General features: G+C 40.4%; 1 non-coding gene across 1 annotated transcript; it reads right to left on the minus strand.

Annotated features, from left to right (window-relative positions):
- Nucleotides 1-3,423: 3,423 nt before the first annotated feature.
- On the minus strand, nt 3,424-3,498 carry TRNAM-CAU (transfer RNA methionine (anticodon CAU)). The gene has a single exon. It is a non-coding gene; the product is annotated as a tRNA-Met (tRNA).
- Between the last annotated feature and the right edge of the window lie 5,856 nt (nt 3,499-9,354).

A 9,354-nucleotide genomic window follows, 5' to 3' on the forward strand; every position in this document is an offset into this window, starting at 1 on the left:
TCCATTAGGCGCAATAGCTCACCAAACACCTTGGACTGAGTTTTAGGTCCCTAGTGTCCATCATTGTATTAAAATGCCAAAATTAACCCCAGAGCATATGCTTTTCGGTAATTACAAAACATGGTTTCGAGATTACCAAACCTATCCAATCATAATCCATACCCTTTACATATCAAAGCGATCCTATGGGGATTGGACAATCATGCCACTGGGTCCATTAGGCCTAGTATCTCACTGAACCCCATGGACTTGAGTTTTGGGCCTTCATTGTCTATCCTTATACTTTAAAGCCTAAATTAACCCTAGATTAAATATGCTTTTAGGTAATTACCAAATCAAGTTTGGGCATTACCAAACCTATCCAATCACAATCCATACCCATTATTCATCAGAGTCATTCTTTGTGGATTGGACAATCATGTCATTGGGTCCCTTAGGCCCAATACCTCACCAAACCCCATGAAGTTATTTTTTGGGCCCCCATTTTACCTCATTGTAAAAAGCCCAAATTAACCAAAATATATGCTTTAAGGTAACTAGCAAACATGTTCTAGGGATTACGAAACCCACTTAGTCCAGAATATTCTCAATCACATTCCTTTATCATTAGTCATCAAAGTTATCCTATGGAAATTCAATAATCATGCAACGGGGTCCATTAGGCCCAAAACCTCACCAAACCCCATTGACCTGGTTTTGGGCCCCCATTGTCTCTCCTTGTACTAAAAAGCCCAAATTAATACTGGATCAAATGCTTTTAGGTAATTAGCAAAACAAGGTTCTGACATCACCAAACCTACCCAATCGCAATCCATACACATTACTCATCAAAGCCATCCTATGAGGATTGGACAATCATATCGCTGGATCCATTAGGCCCAATAGCTCACCGGACCCCCTAGGCTGAGTTTTGGGTCCCCATTGTCCATCTTTGTATTAAAATGCCAAAACTAACCCCATGCATATGATTTTAGGTAATTATAAAACATGGTTTGGGCATTTCCAAAACCTATCCAATCATAATAATACCCGTTACTCATCAAAGCCATTCTATGGGGATTGGACAATCATGTCACTGGATCCATTACGCCCAATATCTCACAAAACCACATGGACTTAGGTTTTGGGACCCCTTTGTCCATCCTTATTCTATAAAGCCTAAATTAACACAAGATGATATCCTTTTAGGTAATTACCAAACATGGTTTGGGATTTACCAAACCTATCCAATTACAATCCATAACCATTACTCATCAAAACCATCTTATAGGAATTGGACAATCATGCCACTAGGTCTATTAGACTAATACTTGACCAAACCCCATAGACATATTGTCCCTCCTTGTATTAAATACCCCAAGTTAACCCTAGATCGTATTCTTTTAGATAATTATAAAACATTATTTGGGATTACCAAACCTACCTAATCAGAATCCTTACCCATTATTCATCAAACCCATCCTATGGGGATTGGACAATCACGCCACTGGGTCCATTAGCTCCAATACCTTATCAAACCCGATGGACTTGCGTTTCGGGCCCGACCCCCATTGTCCATCCTTATACTAAAAAGCCTAAATTGACCCTAGATGATATACTTTTAGGTAATTACCAAACAAGATTTGTTCATTACCAAACCTATCTAATCACAATCGATACCCATTTTTCATCAAAGTCATCCGTTGGGGATTGGACAATCATGTCACTGGGTCTATAAAGCCCGATACCTCACCAAACCCCATGGACTTGAGTTTTGGGTTCTCTTTATCTCTCCTTGTGTTAAAAAGCCCAAATTAACCCTAATCATATACATTGATGTAACTACCACTAAGTAAAGGATGTTCTCCTCATCACGATCCTTTATCATTACTCATCAAATCAATCCTATAGGGACTGGACAATTTTGCCACTCGTTCCATTCGGCCCAAATCTTCACCAAACCCCATTGATGACTTGAATTATTGGCCACTAGAGCCCCTCTATGTACTAAAAAGCCCAAATTAACCCTAGATCACATGCTTTTAGGTAGTTATAATACATGGTTTGGGCATTACCAAACCTACCCAATCACAATCTTTACCCATTACTCAGCAAAGCCATCCTATGGGGATTGAACAAGTATGCCACTGGGTCCATTAGGCCCAATACCTCACCAAATCCCATGGACTTGAGTTTTGGGGCCCCGTTGTCCATCCTTATACTATAAAGCCTAAATTAACCCTAGATAATATATACTTTTAGGTAATTACAAAACATGGTTTGGGCATTACCAAAACTACCCAATCACAATCCATACCGATTACTCATCAAAGTCATTCTATGGGAATTGGATAATCCTATCACTGGTTCCATTAGGCCCAAAACCTCAACAAACCCTGTCGAACTGATTTTTTGGCCCCATTGTCCCTCTTTGTACTAAAAATCCCAAATTAACCTAAGATGATATGCTTTTAGTAAATTGACAATTATGATTTAGGCATTACCAAACCTACCCAATCACATCCATACCCATTACTCATCGTAGCTATCCTATGAGGATTGGACGATCATGTTGCTGGGTCCATTAGGCACAATAGCTCACAAACCCTTTGACTGAGTTTTGGGTCCCTAGTGTCCCTTCTAAGGCATAGCTACGTCCCGAATTTATACTACCCTCACCCGGGGAGCCAGTCTTCTTCTCACATGCCATATTCCATAAGGTGAAGCAAGAGCCTAAACTGTGAGACTAGACTGCAGGAAGAGCTCAACGTCTCTAAGAATCTTGTCCGCTTGTCAATTCTTGGTGTAAGAATTTATAGGTATCTTGAAAACATTTGAAACAAATGAATCCCCAACCAACTATGGACATTTTCGGGGAGTAGCCCGATTCCCATTACTCAATAGAGAAATTCCTCGCACATTATTAAAGGAGCCATTGAAAGGTGACTAAAACACCAGAAATGGCGACTAACCGAGCTAATGATAGAGGCGAGAACAGTTTCCGGCCAAGTCCCATTTATTGATCATAACGATTTCGTGGAAATGCTGCACTGACCCATACATATAAAAAGAGAAAGAGAACCACCTTGATACTAAACCAGATCGAGCCCGGGATCCTCTTGGAAATGGGAAGATCTAGGATAGGCGGCCAACCTCCTGGAGAAAGCGATGTGCATAGACCAGGTGAGTAAGGATGCAGCTCCGTGGACCGCTCGTCGAGCCGATAGGTGGTGGTATCACACCCTTCTCAAAGGAACCGTACGTGACACTCTCGCGTCATACGACTCCATCCCGGAATCAGGACCCCTCTTTCCTTTAACCAAGGGGTTCTCGAACCAACCTGTGTTCCTTTGGTAAGCATTTATGTAAAAATGAAACAAACCTCATTCTCATGTTCCCTCCCGAAAAAACAACATATCCCAAAATGAAAAAAAAAAAGTTCTTTGGCGGGGACAGGATTCGAACCTGTAATCTTCAGGGTATGAGCCTGATGAGTTTTTCCAATTACTCTACCCCGCTTCTTCCCCCTGTCCGACTTGCATGTGTTAAGAATCTAGCTAGCGTTCCTTCTCATGGCCCATCCACCCATCCCCTTCTTTTCTACCCTCTATCTTATTCAATTGATAGAAAGAGGTCCTGCGGGAATGATTATAATACGATGATAGCACCAATGATAGAAGTAGGGGCTAGGAGCTACTCATTAATTCTTAAGGATTTTTCAGGATACTGATCGAACAAATCTTCATTCCGGGAGAGTCACTACTCGACGAGTTAAGCAAGACAAGTCCAATTGAAAGAGCCCTAGGAGTCCCCGGAAGATAGAGGCAAGACAAGCCAATCCGCTATTCTGCCTTTGCGCAGACGGGTCACTCGCGACACACATTCTATATGATCGATGAATCCAATGCGCTTTAATTTCATTTCTTCGCTTTCGGGGATCGCCTTACTTTCATAACATCTGACGCTATATATGTTAAGATCATTTAATAAAAATATTATAATACATCACAGAATTGGTTGCGCTATGCGCTATAGCTTTCTTTGCTAAATAAGACATTCTCACTTTTTTGTAAGATATTACATAAGTGGGGGCTAGACCCAGAAAAAAAGACATTGTATAGGGTTCACCATCTTCTTTTTAAGTTGTGAACAGCGTCTTAGCGCCTTAGTATGATAAGGGCATCTTTCATGCAAATAAGAATATTGAACTTTGTCTTTCGGATCCAACCTCCAGAGTCAGTCAAAGGTTTTGATAGAAGTAGGCTTCTCGTTAGCGGAAATCCTACTTTAGAGGAATCAATAGGGTTTTCATACCCCTCCTTAGAAAAAAAGAGGCTACAGTGACTTTCCTGCGAAAGACCTCTTGATCTTAGACTTTGCACTGCAAGGTAGTTGACTTACTTAGTACTTGCATTAAGGTATGTAATCGCTAAAGCGAAGCTTTTGGAACTCTTCCTTTTATTTCTTTTATAAGTGTAATAAAGAAAAGTACTCCTTCTCTTTTCATGCCTTAGAGAAAAGTGAATATACTCTCGGATCTTTTAGAACGAGTAACTCTTCTTGGTCCTTGCCTTTCGTCTTAAGCTCTTAATGACAAGGGGCCTCTGAACTTCTTAAGTTCACTTCTCCTGAAAGAGTCTTAATGTTAGAAGAAACAGCTGATGGTGATCAAAGTCAGTGAAGAAGATTTTTCCTATAATAAACATCGAATCGGCAGAATGCGCTCTTAGCAATTAAATCAGAATAGGCTGTTGGAGAAGGGCTTTTTTGCTATTAAATAGAATCGGTTGTTACCGAATAAGATGCTTGAGTAACCGATGTGATGTGAGAGTATGAGTTACAGAAAGAATAGGGTTTGTTCCATCAGACGCTCTTGTTGGACTAGCAATTGAATCCGTAACCTTTGTTATTTCATCTCCGGCTATTGAATGCTACCGATACCGGAGCTGCTAAACTAAAGGAAGTGACATGACATAGTTAATGAGGAAGGGGTATGCATCATAAAAATGAAAAAGACTTCCTTTGTATTCATCCCATCTAAGATCAAATGAGGGTAATTCTTTATAGATTAGATCTGCAGTGCTTACTGATTCAATCACAGCTGATACGCATTCAATTACAAATAGAACACTGGTTAATTGAACAGTTAGCACATTTATATCCCTAGCGGCCTATTCTCTAGCAGCTGATTCTAGACCAGCCGATTCAAATATTCAATTGCAACTACTTCAAAACAACTTCCTATTATGGCTATGTAAAGGGACCGGCTTCCCAAAAAGGTTAATGCCCTAGGATTTCCTTCAGAACCATATGGAACTGGGTGAGGGATTCCGTGAAACCAGAGCAAGAACCTAAAAAGCGATAACAAGCTAAAAGGCGCATTTCTCTAAGCCAAGATCGTCTGCTCCTCAGCAATTGATCCAAAAAAGTCCCACAGCTCCTTCTTAGGCGAGCGAAGTGACCTTCGTTGGACGTTGGAAGAAAGAAGCTAAATAGCTAATAGAGTCATAAAAGATCCCGAAAGAGGCGAATTGCCAGAGAGTCTCTCAAATCCTATCCTTGCATCATCTGATCTCGATCGGGTTAACTCCTAATAGTGAGCATCGAATAAGCCAATTGGCACTATCATCTGTTTACAGCAAATCAAGATTAGATGGACAAAGAGAGCTTCAGTCAACACAGTCCTAGAAGCTCCATTCATGCCCACTTCTATTCCTAAGAGCCCATCATTCTACTCAAAAGGGGACGGAGGCTACTTTCGGGATATTGGTTGCAGCGATTTGTAAACCAATAGCAAAAGCAGCAACGATTTGATGCTCTCAAGCAGATCTTCCTCCAAGAGTCAGAGCACATTCGAGGTCTAATGAAATTCCCGGATCGATTTACGACCCTTATCGAGCAGGTAATAGGAATAGAATCGGACAAAGAGTTGTTAGCAGGGCTTGTTCACGACTGTTGGAAGGAATCATTGGACAAAAGGAGGAGACGAAGATCGACTGGCGAGAGGGTTATCTGCTTCAATATCCCACTAGTCAATAAAGGGGGTGAGTGCACCAATTCAGAAAGAGCCTGTGCCATTATATCCATTCCCATTTCCTTGGAAGGAATCTCCGGGGATCAGTATTGCTTTACTAAACCCGAGTTAGTCAAATGCTATTGAATTCTTTATTAAGGGGAATGAATTTTGTCCAAAAAAGAGGTTAATCAAAGAGGAAATGAAGAATCATAGGTTATTCAAGAGGACTGATGACTTTCCTAAGGGCGCAAGGCCATGAAAGGTTGTGGGCTATCATTCGTATCTTAAGGCAGTTCAGTTACTTGCATCAACAGGAAAGGGATCAACCCCAGTGTCGTTTTAGTTCACCGGCGGCGGTGGGATCGCTTAGTGTCTCAGGTTTCTTTGGATGATCGGACTATGCACCCCCTAGCCCAGCCTCTGGCTTAGCGGCAACAACCTTTGAAAACAGAGACTTCTGGAAATAGGTCGAATTCTTATCTGGTAGGAAGAGGAACGAACCGCCCCCATTGTTCCTCAGGAAGAATTTTGACCAGGATCTAGTGACGAGAGAGGAATCGAACCTACGAGTTCCCCAATGATGAGTTGGGTGCTTTAAGCAACCATTCAGCCATGGATCTCACATTGGGTTTTGAGATATGGGTAAATTAATACTCCTCAACTATTTCAACTCAAAAAGGAGCTATGGGAGATGCAGCAAAACAACCAGGCAGTTGGAGAATATATATTACTGCAAACGGAAGGATCTGTAGGATCAGATTGAAGAATTGGAAGATATACAAGAATCCAGTTGTGGTGCAATGGCCAAATGCACCTGCAATGTGGTGAAGAAAGTGTTAGAAATGGAACAGAACAACAAACTTCTCAAGTTTCTCATGGGACTGAACTCAGGTTATGACCATATGAAGACTAATTTCCAAGTGATGGAGCCCTTGCGTCAATAAAGCCTACAACTTGGTTGTTCAAGTGGAAAGGCAAAAACAGATCACTGGAGAGATTAATCTTGGAGCAGAAGTGAGTGCTTTGGTTGTGAACAAACAAGGTCAAAGCCTTGGACCACTTCAGAACTTCCAAAAGAAAGATTACAAGAAAATGAGGATGGAAAGGGAAGCCAAAAGGTGTGGCCACTGTGGGATGAGAGGACATCTCAAGGAAGAATGCTTCAAGCTAGTGGGATATCCAGATTGGTTCAAAAACCCTAAGCGAAACCAAACCAGAGACAGGCTGCAAATGTGACAAGGGAAGGAAATCTCTATGCAGGAGACAACCCTCTAGACTTTGGAAATCAACAAGGTGAAAGCTGTGGAGTGAAACCAAATAACAAATTCATTTGCTCTAGGAAATGATGTTGGAGAGAAGGTGAATGGAATAGTGACTAGCCTGAGCAATTTTGCAGGTAATGTTACAGTCACGAAAGAGATGAGTGATGCAAAGTTGTGTGCTTTGAGTGCATGGCTTATAGATTTAGGTGCTAGTGATAACTTTACAAGGAATAAAGAAATTATGAGCAATGTTAGAAATCTAAGGAAAGAAATTAGAGTAGATTTACCTTATGGAAGTGTTAAAACTATTACTGAAGTGGGAAATGTCAAGATATCTCCAAATTATAAAACATTATTTGGCCATTACCAAACGTACCTAATCAGAATCCTTACCCATTAACCATCAAAGTCATCCTATGGGGATTGGACAATCACACCACTGGGTCCATTAGGCCAAATACCTCACCAAACCCCATGAACTTGAGTTTTGGGCCCCCATTGTCCATCCTTATACTAAAAAGGCCTAAATTGACCCTAGATGATATACTTTTAGGTAATTACCAAATCAGGTTTGGGTATTACCAAACCTATCTAATCACAATCCATACCCATTACTCATCAAAGCCATCCTATAGGGATTGGACAATCATGTCACTGGATCCATTAGGCGCATTACCTCACTGAATCCCATGGACTTGATTTTTGGGTCCCCGCTGTCCCTTCTTGCACTAAACAACTCAAATCAACGTCAGATAATATTATTTAAGGTACTTACCAAACATGGTTTAGGCATTACCAAACCTATCCAATCACAATCCATACCCATTACTCATCAAAGTCATCCTATGGAAAAAGGACAATCATGCCACTAGGTCCATTAGGCCCAAAACCTCACCAAACTCCATCGAACTGAGTTTTGGGACCCGTTGTGTCTCCTTGTACTAAAAAGCCCAAATTAACCAATGATGATATGCTTTTAGGCAATTACCAAACATGATTAGGGTATTAGAAAACCTATTCAATCACAATCCATACCCATTACTCATCAAACTCATTCTATGGGGATTGGACAATCATTTCATTGGGTCCATTAGGCCTAATACCTCACCAAACCCCGTGAAGTTATATTTTGGGGCCCCATTTTCCCTCGTGGTAAAAAGCCCAAATTAACCAAAATCATATGCATTAAGGTTACTAGCAAACATGTTATGAGATTACGAAACCCACAAAGTAATGTGATATATAACTTAATCTCAAATGATGAATTGCGTGAGAACTAAGTTAGTGATAGGTGAAATTGGTAACTTGGAACACTCACAAGTTAGAAATTTCGTATGACTTTTAAATTAAGTTGGAACACTCGATAACCTAAGGCTAAAAGGTGTTTATGGTTTTATGAGAACACTCAATCATAAAACATAATTAGAGAGATGAGTATTGAAGCTACAACACTCAAGAATTGCGTAAAACTCACAATGACGTGTGAAGAATTGTATTGAAAACTAATATTAATCTACCTATTATTGATAATAATTTGTCCCTTATATAGGGTACGACTTATGCTAATCCAACTAGAACTAGCTATGTTTATCTACTAGGAAAACAAAAACTTATCCTACTTTAGTTATTATTACTCACATGCCTAAAGATAACATGAACAATCCACATGTTTATCTTGTAAAACACAAAAACTATCTATAACCTAGCTATGTAACAATGTCCCTGCGCCAACCCTAATCCATGGATTGTTAATTCTTTTATTCCACGCACTTCCTGACGACTTAGTATCAACTCTTTGTCATCAATGCTTGTATTTGCTTCCTGATCATCCTCCCTTTCTCCAAAAGGAATTGACCTCAATTCTTGTATTTACGTGTCATCTAAGTAAGGACTTAAATCCCCCACGTTGAAAGTACTAGCTACGCCATATTCATCCCCAATGTCGAGTTTATATGCATTGTCTCCGATTCTATCAATAACTTGAAAAGGTCCTTCAGCCCTGGGCATAAGCTTATGCTTACGTTTACCTGGAAAACGTTCTTTGCGCATATGGATCCAAACCAAATCACCCTTTTCGAATAATCGTGGCTTCCTACC

The sequence above is a fragment of the Beta vulgaris genome, chromosome 6 (assembly GCF_026745355.1).
Source record: "Beta vulgaris subsp. vulgaris cultivar EL10 chromosome 6, EL10.2, whole genome shotgun sequence".
Classification (NCBI taxonomy): Eukaryota; Viridiplantae; Streptophyta; class Magnoliopsida; order Caryophyllales; family Amaranthaceae; genus Beta; species Beta vulgaris.